Source organism: Balaenoptera acutorostrata, chromosome 15, assembly GCF_949987535.1.
Source record: "Balaenoptera acutorostrata chromosome 15, mBalAcu1.1, whole genome shotgun sequence".
Classification (NCBI taxonomy): Eukaryota; Metazoa; Chordata; class Mammalia; order Artiodactyla; family Balaenopteridae; genus Balaenoptera; species Balaenoptera acutorostrata.
The window spans coordinates 12,295,647-12,316,191 of record NC_080078.1 but is presented as its reverse complement, the minus strand read 5'-3'; the positions used below and the strand labels follow the sequence as shown (position 1 = coordinate 12,316,191).

Below are 20,545 nucleotides of genomic sequence, written 5' to 3'. Positions count from 1 at the left end.
ACTCCTTTTAATTAAACCATAAGAAATATTAGGAGGTAAAAAACAAAATGGTGTAAGATCTTGAAAGGATGACAAGTTTGTTCATCTTAAGGTCACAGAAGAAGTCAAAAAAGAAAACAAAAAACTCAACCTCATAAATTCCTTTATAATGAAAAACTAAAATAAAAGGGAACAAGCCAGATAAGATATTCATGATAAATACTGCAAAGGGTTAATATATATATGTATGTATATACATACATACACACACATACGTAAAACATTAAAAGTTCACATCAGTTAAGAAAAAAAATTCCAATCCATAAACCAGTAAAACGCAAACAGAAATGGGGCTCAAACTAGTACACAAAATAAACTAGTACACAAAAATAAAGGGAAAGTACAACTCTTTAGGGATACAGTTATGAAAGAAATCCAGTACCTTTTTATCTCTAAAAAGGTAAATGATTATATTTTTAGGCAAGTACACTTTATACTGATGACTACAGTATACAGTATAAAAATAGTACACAGTGTAAAGATAGTATACACTAAAAAAACCCTTAAAACAAAAAGGCACCCTGTTGTTATTCTACAACAGAGAATCTATCAAAGAAATTGAGGGGAATCCTACATAGTAAAAATAAGCTCTTTGTGGTATAACAGCACAAAATTATTTTAAACGTCCAACATTAGAACATAAATTAATGGCACAATTTTTTTTTAATTTATATATTTATTTTATTTATTTATTTTGGCTGTGTTGGGTCTGTGTTGCCGTGCGCGGGCTTTCCCTAATTGCGGCAAGCGGGGGCCACTCTTCATTGCAGTGTGCGGGCCTCCCATTGCGGTGGCCTCCCTTGCTGCAGAGCACGGGCTCTAGGCACGTGGGCCTCAGTAGTTGCAGCATGTGGGCTCAGCAGCCGTGGCTCACGGGCTCTAGAGCACAGGCTCAGTAGCTGTGGCGCAGGAGCTTAGTTGCTCCGCGGCATGTGGGATCCTCCTGGACCAGGGATCGAACCCATGTTCCCTGCACTGGCAGGCGGATTCTCAACCACTGCGCCACCAGGGAAGCCCTAATGGCACAATCTGATGTACTATTACACAGTCATGAAATTATTAAGAAGATAATATAGTAACATAGTTTAAACATTAAACAAAATAGAAAATTATTTGTTAGAATTTTACCACTACAAAAGTGACGTTTGCCTTACAGACAAATCCTAGAAATAAAGGTATTAAAAAGGCAGGATAGAGGAAGGTTTCTTAAAGCAGAGTCTGTGAATGCTTTTCCCTCTTTACAGAAACATTAATAAAAGAAATATATGTGTGTGTGTTGTTAAATATAACGGTAAATAGAAAAAGGAAAGCAGCTTTCCTCCCACCCTTTGCCCACCTGCTTCCCTGCCTTGAAGAGAATACATATATATTTATAAAGGAGTTAAAAGTTTGATAATATTAAAGCTCTTTCTTCCTAAGATGTCTCACCCTTCACAGAGAAATGAGGTTTGGAGTTGGACATGGCATATTTGAAATCTATTAGAGACAAGAAGATAGTACAGCCAACATGTCACACATACAGAAATATAAATATATCGTCAATCCTTGCTTTCTGTGTGCACTGTAAAATCTAGCTCACTAAAGGATTTTCCATGCTGCTTCTACTAGGAAAACACTCAAAAATCCAACATTCATCTGAATTTTTTAACATCCCATAGCAGGTAGATACTGGTTATTTTCTAGAGAGGATTTTCCATAACACTGAGCAGAAAGTTGAGATTAAAGCTCTGCCAGCTCTGACTGAAATTAATTCTCTACAGCTGTTTAGGGAACTTGTATCTCAGAAAGAGGGACTCAGCTGACTAGTTCCAAACTCTCTCTTCAAGTAGGAAAACGTGTTTTTTTTAAAAAAAAAAAAGCCACAAGCAAACACCTACCAGGCCACAGAGCTTATATGTTCCCAAAGAACAGCATTATTTGATTGCAACTTTTTGTCCCTTTTTTCTTTGAAGCCTTTTAGGGAGGCAGCACTTCTGACAAAACTACCGACCCATGGGAAGAATGGATGAACCAATGTTTGCATAAAGACTTTATTAAAAAGACATAAAACCTTCAAAAAGCTTAAAAAAAAAATGCTTACCCAGTTCATTATTATCCAGATTTCACAAACACTTCCCTAATCCAGGGGAAAGCTACGCTATAAAATAATGTGTTTATATGCTTTACCCAACAAAAGTGTTCCTTAGCTTTCAAACCTCTGGTTTTAGGCTACATTTGTGGCTGGCTTAGGGTGAGGAAATCCTGAGTGATCAGGAATGGTAGCTGCACAAGACAACACTTCAGCAAAGGGACTGCATGTCCCCCAGGAGAGAGAACTTTCCTAGACCACATAGTTTCTCACTACCCTTCCATCATTCCCATTCAAACTCTCCCTCTTTCCATAAGCACTGACAATCTCTTCCATTTGGCGGCCCACTTCAACTCCTACACATGCATTCCACCCCAGTAATCTACTACCAAATTTCTTTTTTAGGGTACCATACTAAAATCCCATTGGCACATTAATACTCAATCTCTGCTGCATTTGGAATAACCTAGAGAGTGTTAAGAAATACTTGGGATTCAACCTCCAAAAGATTCTGATTTAACTGGCATGGACTATGGCTTGGGTACCACAGGATTTTTTTAGAATTTGACAATTTGATTCTAAAATTTTATATGAAAAGCAAAGAACCTAGAATAGTCAAAACAATCTTGAAAAAGAACAAAGTAGGAGGATTCACACTACTTCATTTCAATACTTACTAGAGTATAAAGCTAGAGTAATCAAGACAGTGTGGTATCGGGAGAAGGAAAGACAAATACATCAATGGAGCAGAATAAAGAGTCCAGAATAGACACAAGCAGAAATAGACTTAAAAGGCAATTGGTTTTCAACAAAGTCACCAAGGATATTCAATGGTGAAAGCAAAGTGTTTCCAAAGAATAATGCTAGAACAACTGGATAAATGTAAGGGGAAAAAAATGAACCTTTACTCTTACCTCACACCACACACAAAAATCTGAGATGGAACATAAACCAAAATGTAAATGCATATAAATGTAAAGAAGAAAACAAGGGAGAATATTTTAACCTAGGCTAAGTAAAGATTTTTTAGAGAGGAAACAAAAGACTCAAAACATACAAGGGGGAAATAAGACAGGCTAAACTTAATTAAAATTTAAATTTTCTGCCCATCAAAAGACGTCATTAGGAAATTTAAAAGGCTAGCCACAGACTAGGAGAAATATTCATATTACATATATCTGACATGGGACTTGTACCAGATTATATAAAGAACTCCTATAAATCAATAACAAACAGACAACCCAATTTAAAATGGTCAAAAGACTTGAACAAACACCTCACAAAAGAAGACCATGTTGAACACCATTAAGTCATCAGGAAAATGCAAATTCAAACCACAATGAGATTACCATTTTATACCAACTAGAATGGCTAAAATTAAAAAGACTAACAACACTAAATTTTTTTGAGGATATGGAGCAACAAGAACTCCCATGAAATACTGGTGGGAGTGTAAACTGGTACAACCACTTTGGAAAACTGTTTGGCAGTTTCTTATAAAGTTAAACATACACCTACATACCTTATGACCCAACAATTTCACTCCTAGGAATCTATGCAAAAGAAATGAAGACCTATGTCCACAAACCAATAACAACAACAAAAACAACCCTTGCACAATAGAGCTTTATTTATAATGGTCAAAAATTTGAAACAACTCAAATGTCCATCAAGAGGGAAATGATTAAACAAACAGTGGTACACCTAACACAATAGAAGACTACTCAGCAATAAAAGAACTGATTCCTGGGCTTCCCTGGTGGCGCAGTGGTCGAGAGTCTGCCTGCCAATGCAGGGGACACGGGTTCGAGCCCTGGTCTGGGAAGATCCCACATGCCGCGGAGCAACTAGGCCCGTGAGCCACAATTACTGAGCCTGCGCGTCTGGAGCCTGTGCTCCGCAACAAGAGAGGCCGCGATAGTAAGGGGCCCGCGCACCGCAATGAAGAGTGGCCCGCACTTGCCGCAACTAGAGAAAGCCCTCGCACAGAAACGAAGACCCAACACACAGCCAAAAATAAATAAATAAATAAATAAAACCCAAAAGTTAAAAAAAAAAAAAAAAAAAGAACTGATTCCTGTAACAACATAGAACAACCTCAAAAATATTATGTTTAACAAAAGAAGCCAGACACACAAAAGTACACACCATACGATTCCATTTTTATGAAGCTCAAGAGCAGGCAAAACTAAGTTATGATGATAGGAATCAGAACAGTGGTTGCCTATGGGAGGGGTGGGAAGGGACTGATTAGAACCGAGGACTAAAGAACTTTTTCAGGTGATGATTATACTCTAATTTGAAGGGTATGTGGGTGTGTGTATTTGTCAAAATACATTGATTTGTACACTTAAGATTTATGCATTTTACTACATGTAAATTGTACCTAGGAAATTTTTTAAGAACCCCAGGTGATTATAATTTGTAGCCAAATTGAGAACCACTGCTGGCGGGGTTGGGGGGAAGCTGATCTGACATCTCTCCCTAACAACCTTCCTCATTTTAGCTCTCCATCAACCTGCATCACAATGATTTCTTGTGCAAACTAATACTTGTAGTTGTGTGCATCCAGTATTTTCATATAACACTCTACATATTGCACCTTGCTGCCCAAATTCTGCATGTACATGTACATTAACCAGATACTGATTAACTGATCTGATCCTGGTACTTCTACATCACAGTGTACATCTATTTCAGGAAACACTGAAATCCGGGAGAGCTTCCAACTATTCCCAGCATACAACTCCCCAGCACATCTTCCCCTTGAATCTTAGCAGACAGCCCTCAAAGAGCCTGCACTCTGCATTTCATTTGCCACTGCCCTTAAGACAAACCCAGACCTCCAGCAACAAAGTACTTGCTACTTTCAGGACTCGAAAAGGAGGCAGGTACCTCCTCATGCTAGTCTCTCCCTGGAATGTCAACCCTGCCCATGTACATGGCATACTCTTTCCTGTCCTTTGAAACATCATTGTCATGTCGCCTCCTTCATGAAGGTTTCTCTGATTTTTTTCCAAGCTGTAAATGCCCCCTCTTCCATCCTCTCAAAGTACTTAATGAGTATCTCCAGCGCATGTAGGCTATGTGGTAGGCAATCTGCTGGAAATAACAGCATACCTACACACTCTTACAGTCATCTATTTGCAAGATAATCATGCTTACTTTTCGAACTTTTGAACCTTACTCAGGGGGACTCCGTGAGAGCAGCAGGGGCCATCTCTTATTTAATGGTGGTAAATCCTGGTATACAGCAAGTGTTTGATATATTGCTATTGATTTTACAAATAAATTAATATCAATACCACACTCCCTTTCCCCTAAAGTCAGCTAGGATAGAGAACAAAACAAAAACAAACAAACCAAAAAAGTGACTACATATGAGTGTATTTTAAGTCTGTGGTAAAGATCTACTTGGGTATTACTAGGAACTCTCAAACCCAACCTAACAACTTCTTCGCTTCGGAATATCAAAGTTTAAAAACACTTCAGTTCTTAAATCTTAAAGAAAAATTCTACTTTTGATGACTTTTTTTCTAATACTATTTCTACTGACTAATGTTATAAAGCTCTGGGGCAGTTGCTAGATACATATCTGAACCGTAACAAATCACTATTCAAAATAATGCTACACCTCAAGAATGCAGAACACATGTCCTCTCTGGACATTCACCCCCAAGAGTTGCTCCTCTCCAACCACGTCCTTCATCCTCTTATTCCACATTTCTCACATTCATATCCAGTTGACAATAATAATCCCAGTCCTAGATCATAATTTGAAATTCTTTGCAAAGAAGGAAAAAAATTACCACTGGGGGATTTTTGTGGTTATTAATATTAATCCGTACACAGTAACGTTCAATCAAATCTTTTTCATTCAGCTCAGCAAAACAAACCAGAAAGTTAACCAATCCTGTAACCCTGAATCCTGATGCTACAGTTTTTGCTTTCTGTGCCTTTAAAAGTGCAATGTTTTCATTTCTCTGCAAAAGTGCTGATCCAGAGAGCGTAAGACAACAGCAGTCCTGTGGATATCATTTGTAGGGGAAAAAAGGAAACGTGAGAGATTAGAGACAACTCCCTCAAAGTCCAATGATGAAATGTTTCATGGTCTTTTGAACAGAAACTTCTTTGAAACAACAAAAAAACAAAACTAAAGATTTGCACAGGCCAAGGTCTACGGCAGGTTGTTCTGTGACACTCCTGCCTCTCACAGTTCTTGAAAGCCAATGAAGTGGTGAAATTACTAGAGTAGAAAAGAAGTCAAGAAATCATCTAATCATTTTACAGACAAAGAAACTGACGGTCAGAAAGGAAACATGACTCACCCACGGGGATGTGACATACAATGTTGGTGGCGGTTCAGGGGCGACGTCCAAGGTGGTCTGACTCCTCCAGTTGAGTCATTTCTTTTCCCCATCATTACCAAGATCCCTTGCTGACACTCAGGAATTCCCTGGAGACCCCTTCCTGCTTGCTAAGATCAATTGCTTCTGTAGTTCACTCTTGGGTCCCACCCATCCATCCCCTACCACTGTGCTGCAGACTTCTATCCTCTTTCCAGGTGATTCCCAGATACTCCAGGATGCTTGGCTTGACTTCTGCGGCTGCCTGTGGAGGTAAACTGAGACTACTCATCCATTTCACTAAACTACCATTACAGTGTAATGAGCTGTTTCATATTGAGGCCAGTGGACTAGGGTGTGTATCCCCCATGTTACAGATGGGGAAACTAAGTGACTTTCCCATGGTCACATAACTAATAAGTGGAAAAGATGGAATTGGGACACAGTTCCAGGACTCTAGGAACTTAATAGACACTAAGCTATTCTGTCCTTTGCCCAAGTTAAAACTCTTCAATATGGACCTATTTCAAAGCAATCCTTATAAAACATTCCTCTCCTTCCCCCTTCTCAAGGTGAAGGAAGTACTTCCCTGGTGGCGCAGTGGTTAAGAATCCGCCTGCCAATGCAGGGGACATGGGTTCGATCCCTGGTCCAGGAAGATCCCACATGCCGCGGAGCAACTAAGCCCGTGTGCCACAACTACTGAGCCTGCACTCTAGAGCCCACGAGCCACAACTACTGAGCCCACGTGCCACAACTACTGAAGCCCGTGCGTCCTAGAGCCTGTGCGCCGCAACTACTGAGCCCACACACCACAACTACTGAAACCCGCACGCTCTAGGGCCCGCGTGCCACAACTACTGAGCCCACATGCTAAAACTACTGAAGCCCGCGTGCCTAGAGCCCGTGCTCCACAACAAGAGAAGGCACCGCAATGAAAAGCCTGCTCATCGCAATGAAGAGTAGCCCCCGCTCACCGCAACCAGAGAAAGCCCTCGTGCAGCAACGAAGACCCAACATAGCCCAAAAAAAAAGTGAAGAAAGCATTCTAAAATGTAAAGTTTCCCAAATTTCCTAAAAGATCTCAGAGAACTATGCAGCCTATACAGCATTCTGTATACATAGAAGACCACAATTCAACTACTCCAAATGACCAAGGCTGAAGTGGGGGGGGGGGGGGGGGGGTACCCGACAGGAGATGCTGTGAATGATGAAGGGAGTAAAAACCAGGATAAAGTGTCCAACTGCCTGGTACACAGCTCTTTGGAACAAGAACTGCTGTGACCTGCAGGTTAATATGCAGGAGTACATCCAACATGATCAAATCCTCCTTTTGCTTCTGCACTGCTCTGCAGTAGCTCTCACCAACTGCTGACACAGAACGTGTTTTGACATGGAGAATATGAGCAGCGAAAAGTCGTTCCTCTACTGTCTGCTTTAAAAACTGTGCAGGCCAACTCTTAGAAATGGTCATGTTTTCTCAGGGTGTGAGGGGCTCTGACACTTTGGTAATACCATATTCCAGGAAAACAGCAATTCCAGATCTATTTCTCCATGTTTGTTTGTTTTGGGGGGGGTGATGAGAATATTTAAGTTCTACTCTCTTCATATCTATTTCTATTAAAGGAAAGGACTCCTAATGTTACCCAATATTTATAAAAGGAATTTTCATAAAATTTCCAAAATTGTATACTTTGTTCTGCACATTAACAATGTAAGCATATCAACAAAGCCCATCCTTGAAAGGAACCAGAAGTGCAGGTAAATGAATTGTCCAAGGCTGCACAGCTGCTAAAACACATGAGCTAGGATAAGAATCCCTATCCATTTGCCAAGGCATCTCCCAGTTAAAGTTTTCTATTCTATGAACCAAAATGGTCTTCTCCTCTCCTTGTGTCCCAGTGGCACAGCTTTACCCCATTGGAAAAACTAAACAGTTACAAGAGCTATTAGTTTTCAACCTTTATCCACTACCTATACACAGTATATCATCATGCATCTTAGTTAACAAAGAAAATTGCTTTTCATTTTCTTGTCCTTCAACATGGGGATCCCAAACTTTCTCCTGCATCTCAAGATTGGAAAAATCACATCAACCCTGCTCTACATCCTTCCTCTCCACCCTTCCCTCTTCCAATCCCTCCTTCAGGGTATCTTTCGGATACTGATTAAAGAGTTTTGGGCTCACCACTTCCCAAAAGGTAAAGTCCAAACTCAAGAACTTCCCCAATCAGATCTTGACATACTTATAAAATGTCCTTCCCAACCACACCTCGCACTCCTGTGTGTCAAGGCTCACCACGCACCTGTGCTCTAGCAGCCACATCGAGCTCACTGAAGGACTCCCAAAGACAAGACTCATTTCTAAATCTCTGCAAGTGTATTTACCCTCTTTTGTCAGCCTACAATACCCTTCCCTTGTCTTGATTACCAAACAAAACTCTAAACCACTCCAGCTCCAGTCTCCAATTCTGTGATGACTATCCCCAGCTTATTTCTCAAAGTTCACAGCACTCTGTGCTGAGCCCATCATAATTATTATAATTATATAACATATTATGTAATATAGGAGAGCAACTGAGTCCCCTTCTTATTCCAAGCTCATATAATAAAGACTCCCTAAAAATCCATTCCACAAATTTGTATGGATTAGGTGCTGGGAATACAGTGAGCAAAACAAACTGGGTCTCAACTCTCATGGTACTTACTTCTACTAGAGAGAAAAGGGAAAAACATTTAACAAATAAACTTATGCTTGAGGTGGAAATGAGTGCTGAGGGGAAAAGTAAAGCAGACTAAGGGAAGAAACAGTGTTCACTTTAGATTATCAAGAAAGGTCTCCCTGAAAAGGGAGCTTCTATCAGAAAATTGAATCAAGTGAGGGAAGGACCCCTGAGGGTTAGAGCATTTTGGGCAGAGTGAAAAGTAAAAGTGACAGCCCTGGGCAGGGAGTACGCAGCTGTAGGAGTACCCAAGCAGAGTGGCTGCAGGGGGGCAAGATCCCCTGGAGCTTACACCTTATGCAGCAAGCACACTATTCACACCTGGACCAACAAAAACTGGACCCTGGTCATTCTGAATCTCCTTTGTTAACATCCCTTGCTGCCGACCAGAGTGACAACTGGATGCTCTCCTGCTGAGTGGAAACTCTGCCCACAACACCCTGGTCTCTTCTTGCTGCTGCTGCTAAGTCTTAGCTCCTCAATCTTCCACAGCTTTCTCAGGGTGAACTCCATTTCACCGTCTTTGGCTTTCTTCTGAATAAAGTCTAATAAATGCTGTGGTCCTACTTCCTTGCTCCTTCTTCAAAAAATTTCATAGCCCTTTCTGCTGCAGTTCCCAAAAGATCCTAATAAATCTCCCTGCAATCCACTGGGCAGCCTTCTCCTTCTCCCACTGTAACAGCAGAGGCTATCTGACTTCTTAAGCAGAATTTTCCTCCCTAAAAAGCAATATACTGACTTCTTAAAAAATCCTGCCCATTTTTTCCTCTGTTACTCTAAAGTTTAACTGCTACGTGTCTCTACAATTATTTCATTTCAAAGAAAAGTACCTTTGTTTAAGCAAACCTAACACATGGACTTATGAATTTACTCAAAGGATAAATTGGTCATGACTTTGGTTATAAATGGATTTTTCACTTTAGAAAATGATTCATAATAGCATTACTATAAACGGCAAGCTGTCCTATTTCATCCTAAATTTAGGAGTCAATTTTCACACAAATCTTTGAGGACACATCATTAGGTCAGGTGAAGTATATCTGTACAATGAGATCTTCTTTCAAAGAGCCAGGCTTGGATTCCCATCATATATTCTTGGGAATATTTTACTTAACCACTGCCAATTTGGGCTGATTTATAATCATTCTATTGTGAAAGGCTATAATTCCTAAAATGTACGTTTCAACACCAAAATGTCTAAAAGTTCAGTAGCTATAAACCCATCAAACCAAGTAGTCTCCTGCTCTCACCTGGCTGAGATTCCAGACTTATAATTGTTCAGGTAGCCAACCCATATGGTTCCATTTTTCTTACACACATTACCATGCCAAATTACTTACACTGTTCTCTGCCACTTCTTACAGAACTCTTCTTGGACTTTTTCTATGCTCACACTGTCTGATCATCAATTTGCATGTCAGTTCCTTTTAATTGGATTCCATCCAACCAGAATTACAGCTGCCTCTCTCTATGAAAGAATAAAGTGATTTTTTCCTTCAACAATGCCAGGGTTCCTACCAGGGAATCAAACTGTCACTCCACTTGCTATTAATTATCCTGAGCTACGCCACTGTTTCCCTTCCTTCATAAAGCCCTGAACCAGATTCCTTCCCCCTGTGATTAACAGCAGTCATGATGATGCCTTACATCCAATGAGCCAACGCAAGAGGGAAATCCAGGCATCAGGCATGGATGACAAGCAATGACAAGAATGTTCTTTAGGCAGAACATTTAACTAAAGCAAAGTCTCTTACACAAAATAAATGAACTCTGAGGTTAAAGGCTTGTCTTATAGATTTCTAGGGCAAAAGATCCCTCAACTTCCCATGGCAGTCCGCTGCACTATCTCAATCCACAAGGTTAAGACAGGTTTTCTGATACCTAAATCTCTTTAGCCATAATATAAGCCTGTGATTTCTTGTTTCCGTGGTAATGGCAGAGATCTTACCAGCCTCCTCTGTGTAACAATCCCCCTGGCATTTAAAGGCTCCTATTAAATCATCCTTCAGTCTCCCCTTCTTCATGTTGTATCATATTCAGGAGAAGGACCAGGATGGAAAGAAGCCTCAAAATAGTTTCATATGAGACTCAATTGAAGAAATTGAGATTTTTTAGTTTGAATACTTGGGGGATATGATAGCTGTCTTTAAAAAAATCTCAAGGGCTTCAAGTGCGAAAGAGGAAATTAGATTTTTCAATATGACCCCAGAGAGTAAAACAAAAAAGAACCAATAGAAACCTGCAGAGAGAGAGACTTCCCCTCAATATAATAAAGCAGGAATTTTCTAACAGAAAAATGGAGCTGTGCAAAGAAGACATGACCTCCCAAAGCAGGCCATTCCATGTCAGCAAAGGTGGGACAGCCACTTGGAAAAGATGTAATAATGTGGTGCTCGCTTCGGCAGCACATATACTAAAATTGGAACGATACAGAGAAGATTAGCATGGCCCCTGCGCAAGGATGACATGACATGCAAATTCGTGACGCGTTCCATATTAAAAAAAAAAAAAAGATGTAATAATGTGTCTGTAAGCACCTGCAGGGCAGGCTGGCTACAACGATCTCTAGCTTCCTTCCAACACTATGATTCTACAAAACTAATCATCAAAGGTTTAGGTGACTGGGGTTTTATGACAATGAAGAGTGAGGCTTTAAGGTAATGAGTGACAAGCCTCCCACCACTCACATACACAGCATGTATTCACAGGTAACAATTCATTATGCAAAGGGTGAGAGGGAGGGCCTTATATAATTTCACTTGATGGGGAAATGAGCAAAGTTTCGAAAAAGTCTCCCCTACTGTGGAGGGTAAAATAATGGCTCCCCAAAGATGCTGAACGTCCTAATTCCTGGAATCTGTGAATATATTATGTTATATGGCAAAGGGGAATTAAGGTTGTAGATGGAATTAAGGATGCTGATCAGCTGATCTTAAAGGGACTGCCCTGGTTTGTCCACGTAGGCCTAATGTAATCTCAAAGGAAGAGGAAGATGTGACTATGCAAGTAGGAAAACAGAGAGATGGTTTCATGAGAAGGACTCGACCTGCTATTGCTGGCTTTGAAGATGAAGGCAGGACCACACACCAAGGAATGCGAGAAAGCGCTAGGAGCTGGAAAGGACAAGGTAACAGAACCTCCCCTAGAGCCTCCAGAAGGAATGCAGTCCTGCTGACACCTTGATTTTAAGCCCAGTGAGACTCACGTTGGACTTCTAACCTACAAAACTGAAGATAATAAATCTGTGTGGTTTTAAGCCACCAATTTTGTGGTAATTTGTTACAGTAGCAAACAGGAAACTAACATACCCACCAAAGATCCTGATATGCCCATACATTCTCAGGGAGAATGGGTAATATTTACTGAATACTTTTAAAATGGTAATCTCTAATATCTTTCATCAATGATAATCTTTGTCTTTTATGAGAAGTATAGAAATCTATATGAGAAGTGGAAGTCTATCGAGACCAACATAAACTATAACAATTAGCCTTTAGATGCCATATCTCATGTTCATGTCATGTACCTGGCACACTCGATAAATTTTTAGTGACTTAAATTGAAGAGCCAGAGTTCAAATACCATCTTTGGCCTCCTTTGCTGCCAGGGACAAAAAAACTCTTGTGCTAACCAGAACATGGCTATCATTTAACAATCTCACCCAAGGATTAAAACAGTGGATGAACTCTTTCCAACCGCCCTCTGTTTAGCTTCTGTAGTTAGCAAAAACAAGAACAGTGTGCATATGTGGGTACATCTGAGAGAGAGAGTGAGAGCTTTTCCACACAATCATCTATGTTCCCCCATTCAAGAAGGAATCAGTCCAGATTACATTCCAGAAGATCTACTTCCACCCCCTTCCCAAAGTACAAATGCTACTACTGTGGGTATGGCTCCCTCAACAATAGAAAACCTCAAGCAAGATATATCTAAACTCATCACTTTTTACTTTTATTCTACTCCCTTCCATCCCTTCCTTCTGGTCTCCATCCTCCACCAAGTGGAAAATGCTGTCCAACTTTCCTGTCCTCATTTCCCCTCAGAGTTACAGTCAAGCATTATGGTTAAGTTACGGTTCTGTGCCTACACAGGAGCAAGCAGCTGAAATGCTGTAAAGTTTCCAAGTGGAGCCACAAACACAGAGCCATCAGGCCGGCTTTCATACTCTCTAACGCCTACACCCAAGGAGCTGGTGGCAAACGTCACCCAGGAGCGCCTTGTTGGCTGGAGGCAGGCAGCTGCTCCACAGCTTCTTCTCCTAGTACTGTACTTGGTCCTTTTAGTCACTGGGATTCTTTAAGAGTGCTTATACCTGGCCCCATATAAGTACAGTTGACCCTTGAACAGCACTGCTTTGAACTGTGCAGTTCTACTTAAATGTGGAGTTTTTTCTATGGCAAATACTACAGTACTGCACAATCCCCAGTTGCTTGAACCTGTGGATGCAGAACTGTAAATGGAGAGGAACTACAGATACAAAAAGCCAGCTATAAGTTATACGTGGATTTTCGACTGTGGGGAGGGCCAGTGGCCCTAACCCCCACATTGTTGAAGAGCCAACTGTATACACAGCTGTACAGTCTCTTGTTGGCACATTCCAAATCTAAGGCACAGTCAGCTGCATTTTGACATAAGCCTGAGGCTGTCCTCTTCAGAGAGGAAAAAAAAAAAAAAACTTGGGAAACAAACATTTAAAACAGATAGTCTGCAGTTTAGGGAGAGAAGGGACTTTTTAAACAAGTGAAACTTTTACATACACACATATACTTAATATTAGAAAACCTATATGTTTCAAAGAACTTTAAATTCCGGACTTCAGAAATGAAAAGTCTAAATCTAACCACTAACAGAAGTCTCTCTTGTTTTAAAACTTAAAAAAAACAACTGAAACTCAAGGTCCCCAAGGCCGGCAGAGAGGTTTTTGGGGATCACTCCCCTATGGGCTCACATAATAGACACATTCTTGGGCAGTCTGTCGACAGTACAGTGGTTAGGCGTGCATACTCTAGAGCGGGACTGCCCAGATTCCTCTCCCACCTCTGTCACTCACTAGAAAAATCCCTGATCTCTCTGTGCCTCATTGTGTTCACTCACAAAATGGAATAATTACAGTAACTACACCTCACAAGGCTGTTAAGATTAAAGGAGCCCATAAACATAAATCACTTAGAGTAGTGCCTGGCACAAAGTTAACTGCACTAGTTTATGTAAGCAATCATCGTCCACATTTGTCCCTCATGGGAAGTTCTCATAATGATCCTACAGGTCACATCATCATCTCTGATCAATGACCACCCTGACTCTAATAACCCAACACCAATTCCTATCTCTCCATTTTGACCGCCTAACCTGACCGTACATAATCTGCTGAGTGGGAAGGGCTATGTCTCTGTAGGTTTTGATGCAAACAGACTGGCTTTCAAGAAGAATTCACTGAGAGTATAGTATGATCCTCCAAGGACACCAAGTCTCAGAGTATAGTATGATCCTCAGGCTTCACTTTCCCTTTCTGTGAACTGATGATCTCTAAGGAATCCTTCCACTGAAACACGGCACTCCACTAGCCTATGAATTATCTATTCCCAACCTAAAATATGTCCTTCATTGCTTTCCAGGTAAGAAATATTGATAGCTCTTCAAGAGCCACCAAGGTCCTCTGGGCTGCTACCTACCCAGCATAAAAAGTGGTCAGCTCTTCAGCCATTTAAAATTCTTCTTTCAAACACAGTTGGATTACAACTGCTCTAAACATTTCTGAAACCACTTTTGCTTATGCCTCAAGAAAAATTATATGAGCCAAAGAAGGAGTTATATGAATTGCTTTAAAGTCATTCATTGATGTTAAATCTAAGCAGGTTACCTAGGTAGTCAATGACCTCCTGTGGCATGTTTGCCTCCAAATAAAATTTGGTTTCCTCAGGAAAACTAAGGCAATGGTGAAGATTAACACAACTGAAATTATTATTAGAAAGATATAATATAAACGTATCTCAAGAACAGCACCAAAGAGGAGTCTCTGAACCTTCTGAATTGAAGCTATGTAGAAAGAATAAGTATAAAACATATATGTGACAAGTATGCTAAATACTGCAACACGTTGATGGAAAGAAATCAAAACAGATCAAATGGGGAGATATACTATGATCACAGATTAGAAGGTTCAACATAGTGAACAATTCTCCCCAAATTTAGTGAAATTTACAGATTTAGTGAAATTTCAATCAAAATCCCAGGAGGATTTTTTTTAATTATAGATTAAATTATTCTAAAATTTATATGGAAAAACAAACGAACTAAATAGTCAAAACAATGGTTGAAAAAGAATAAAGCTGGGAAATTCATACTACTAGATTTTAATATAAAGCTACAGTAATCAAGACAGTGTGATACCGGAGAAGGGATAGACACATAGACCTAATAGAACAGACAGAATAGAGAATAAAATAGATCCATGCATATATAGACAACTAATTTTTTATAAAGGTGCAAAGCTAATTCAGGGAGAAGGGACAGTCTTTTAAACAAATGATGTAACAATTGGGTATCCATATGAAAAAAAATTAATTCCAATCCATACTTCACACCATACACTAAAATTACCTCAAAATGAATCAAGGACTTAAATGTAAAATCCAACAGTACAAAACTTCCAGAAGAAAACCTCTGTGACCTTTGGTTAAGCAAAGATTTCTTAGCAATGACACCAGAAATATAATCCACAAAAGAACAAACTGATATTTGCACTTCAACAAAATTTTAAATTCTGCTCTTCAAAAGACAATTAATGTGAATGAAAAGGCAAACCATAGGCTGGGATAATATACTTGCAAATCATATATTTGACAAAAGACTTGAATTCTGAATACGTAAAGAACTCAAAATCAGTAAGAAGAAAACAAACAACCCAGTTTTCAAAAAATGGACAAAAGGTTTGAACATATGCTTCACAAAGGAAGATATATGAATGGCAAGCACATGAAAAGGTGGTCAACATCACTAGTTATTAAGGAAATACAAACTTAAACCACAATGAGATTTCTACTACATGCCCATTAGAATGGTTAAAATTTTTAAAATATTGACGATACCAAGTGTTGGCAAGAATACAGAGGAACTGGAACTCTCACACACTACTGATGGGAATCTAATATGGTACAAACACTTTAGAAAACTGTTGGGCAGCTCCTTATAAATTTAAACATATACCTGCCATGTGACCCAGACATTCCTTCCCTAAGTATTTACCTAAGACAAATGAGAACATATGTTCGTACAAAGATTGGTATGTCACAGCAGCTTTATTCATAATAGCAGAAAACTGCAAACAATCTAAATGCCCCAAAAGAGATGAATGGATACACAAACTTTGCTATATCCAAAGAATGAAATAGCATTCAGCAATAAAAAGGAAACTACTGATAACCACTGCTATGTGAATAAATCACAGAATAATTATACTGAGTGAAAAAAGCCAGACTAAAGAAAAGAATAATACTGTATGAGATTCTATTCATATAAAATTATTGGAAATGCCAATTAATCTATAGAGATAGAAAGCAGACCAGTGGTTGCCTCAGGACAGGGAATAGAGAAAGGCAGGAGGAAGTATTATAAAGGGGCATGAGGAAACTTTGGGGGTTGGTAGATGTTCATTATCCTAACCATGGAATGGTTTCATGGGTATACACTACGTCAAAACTTAACACACTTATATGTGAAGTTTATTGTATATCAATTATACTTCAATTTTTTTTAAAGAATTCAAAGAGGAAAAGTAAAATAAAATGAAAAATAAAAAGTATAATATCTGCTCATGTTCTAATAGTTTATAGTCAAGTGGAGGAATCAGACATAAACAATTGTGGAAGTACCACAATGAGAGAGATATGGAGTGCTATGGACACACAAAGGAGGGGCATTATCCTGAACTGGGAGGCTAAATATGACTTTATGCAGGAAACTAAAGTACAAGTTAAGCCTGACTGATTAGGTCTACAAGGCAGACTGCTTATAGAGATTCTACTGTTTATTTCCTGTTTATTTTTAAGTCAATCTCTTCTTACCATCACATCTCATTTCATGTGTATTATTTCATGATGATTATGTTATATTTTAACTATAAAACACCACACATAACTAATACCACATATTACACACAAATGTATACTTTACAGATAGTCATTTCCTCAGAACCAATAATCATCCGTTGTAGGATGGCAGCAAACACTGGTTTTATTTTGTTCTGTACATGGGAAAAATTGTAGAATTCAAAGAAACCAAACTAATAATTTGGGGTTTCTTCCCTCTATTTTTACAAGGCTAGAAATAAGTTATGGTAAACTTAATACAAAGAAAGCCCAGGAAGTGCTACTATATACGGATTAAAGCAAATGTCCTTAGACCCACAAGACTTCAAGTTTTTTCTATACTAATATATTATAGACTTAACATCCCAAGAACCACAAATAGTATTTTTCCCAAGAAAAATGTATCTCTAATAATTATAATCTTTCTGCACAATAAAGAAAATAATTTAAATCATTAATCAAGACCTTAAAGGAACTCTGGAAAGAAGTACATTTAAAATAGGATTCAATCCTTCCACTATTCCTCAAAACCAAACAGTAATTACAAAACATTTGCCCTTTTCTCTTTCTCTTTGATTTTAACATCCTGTGAAGCATTCCACCTGCCCAGCGCTAAATGCTCTAAGCTCATTCTGAAACTATCATCTTCATGTTATTTGCATGGGGGTGGGGGGTGAGGGGCACAAACAGGCAAGGCAAAGAGATGGAACCACATAAACTAAGAGGTCCATTTTCCTCCATGTGTGCTAAATGGATTTCAAAATAAAATACACAAGAAAACCTCAACCTCATTTTTTAAGTACTGATTTCCACCTGTACACTAAATGACTCTTTTGTCCCATGGTCTCATCCACCATGCCACTCTGGGTGTTGAGAAACAAAGAAATAGTCCAAAATAGTCAAGAGAAGAAAAGAAAGTATAAAAGGCAAGCATCGTGCAAAGAAAGCCACTAAGAATTATATCTGCCACCAAGGGCAGCCCTGACAATCACAGCCTCTCCCATGGGCCAGCTCAGACTAATCTCACTGTGAGATGGTGGAAACACCGCTTACCAACTTCTACATGCTGTGTGGTTCAGAAACAGATATTAACCGCGTCTTGTACCTGGAACATTTCCGCCAAACTCCTGGTTCAACAAACAGACAAGAAATTTGACCAGAGCAAGAGATGTTAGTTTAACAGATTAAATTGTTCACTGTCATAGTCAAGCTACCTTCTTAAAGATAAGACAATGCTTCTTTAAAAGGATTTCTCAGCTACAAGACTGTAATTTGGAAATTTAGATTTCCGTCTCCTGTATATAGAGTAGGACATAATCAGGAACTCACATTCCCTAACTTTAGCTTTTTTGTAAAAACCTAAGGTTGTTCTTATTTATGGAATAACAATAAATACTCAAGGACCTAAGATATGACCCACCATCTAAGTACCCATATCAGTGACTCTCCTAACAGGATACTAAGGTGGAAGCCAGTTTACTGCATCCCAGAGAGTCCAGCCAAAAGCCCCAAACTCAGTTTCTTTAATTGCCAAATACATTTTATAACTAGAACATACAACCACTAACAAGCTTAATTATAACAGTGGGCATTTTAATTGCTTTTGGAAAACTGGCCAACAACCTGTGGTATACAGCTTCAAAAGGATGCAATCTCATGAGCTAATTAAGATCTAAACCCTGACAAACTGTAGCTCTCACAGTGATATTCACTTGCAAGCTGCATTCAAGTAAGATATATAAAAGGATAATTTAGAGACACGGATGTAGAGAACAAACGTATGGACACCAAGGGGGGAAAGCGGGGGGTGGGGTGGTGGGATGAATTGGGAGATTGGGGTGGACATGTATACACTGATATGTATAAAATAGATAACTAATAAGAACCTGCTGTATAGCACAGGGAACTCCACTTTGTTGTACAGAAGAAACTAACGCAACATTGTAAAACAACTATACCCCAATTAAAAAAAAAAAAAAAAAGAAAATCGTAAAAAAAAAAGAAAAAAAGAAAAGGAAAGAAATTACTTATGGGAATTAGGGGACTTTAATTGGATTTTGCTTTGGATCGTCCCACAGTTTAGAGGGCTGGCCTTCAAGAAGAAAATGTCTCCCAAGTAGGAGAGTCAGAATCGTTTGCTTTGTTTAAAGTAATTTCAGATCCCTTCACACTTGAGTTGTTTTATTAAGCTGACTTGGGAAGGTTCTGGCATTTTTTAGAAATTTTTAAAGGAAAGATACTTTTAAAAAGGAGGAAGATGTTTTATGTCATGTTACTGAAGCAATGACTCAAATTTGATCGATGGGCAGAGCTCAAAAAGTGTCAGGAGAGTCTTCTAAGAAACAGGGATAGCACCTTGCCTCATTTCTATCTCCCCCACACTCCTCACTTAATAAAATTGAGAGCTCCGGTTTATTTTATTTAAAGGACAAAATCATCCTTATGGTGAAAAGATTCAACAGAAGGAAAAATCTCTGGTTTTGCCCTTTCCACCCTTAGTCAGTGCATGCTTGCAACAAACTCAGAACAAAAGTACCTTGTTATCTGGACTGCTGAACACTAGGATGGATGGTTTCAGAAATGTGCTTATTTTTAAAGAGCCATGAATGAGTCAATTCACCATCTTTAAGGAGAGCACTCTCATGGGTGAAAACTTGCCCAAACTATCTGAATGGCCAGATGGGCATTTCTCAACACTGAGAGCAAGAAGTTAGAGTAAAAATATTATGAAGTGGGGAATTCCCTGGTGGTCCAGTGGTTAGGACTGCTGCAGGGGGTCGGGTTCAATCCCTAGTTGGGGAACTAAGATTCCCACATGCCACATGGCACGACCACATAAACAAATAAATAAATTTTTTTAAAAAACATTATGAACCTAGGGGCAAGACAGGAATAAAGACACAGACCTACTAGAGAATGGACTTGAGGATATGGGGAGGGGGAAGGGTAAGCTGGGACAAAGTGAGAGAGTGGCATGGACACATATACACTACCAAATGTAAAATAGATAGCTAGTGAGAAGCAGCCGCATAGCACAGGGAGATCAGCTCGGTGCTTTGTGTCCACCTAGAGGGGTGGGGTAGGGAGGGTGGGAGGGAGGGAGACGCAAGAGGGAAGAGATATGGGGACATATGTATATGTATAACTGATTCGCTTTGTTATAAAGCAGAAACTAACACACCATTGTAAAGCAATTATACTCCAATAAAGATGTTAAAAAAACAAACAACAACAAAAAAAATTATGAAGTAAAAATTTCTGGCTGAAGTGCAGACCTCCTCA

The 20,545-nt window shown here is 39.3% G+C and overlaps 1 protein-coding gene and 1 non-coding gene across 5 annotated transcripts in view; one reads left to right on the top strand and one right to left on the bottom strand.

Annotated features, from left to right (window-relative positions):
* The window catches only part of AUTS2 (activator of transcription and developmental regulator AUTS2), a 1,113,272-nt gene that overhangs the window by 987,429 nt on the left and 105,298 nt on the right, over window positions 1-20,545 (bottom strand). The gene's annotated exons all lie outside the window — the stretch shown is intronic.
* LOC114238472 (U6 spliceosomal RNA) lies at window positions 11,566-11,677 on the top strand. Its single transcript, XR_003623824.2, has one exon. It is a non-coding gene; the product is annotated as a U6 spliceosomal RNA (small nuclear RNA).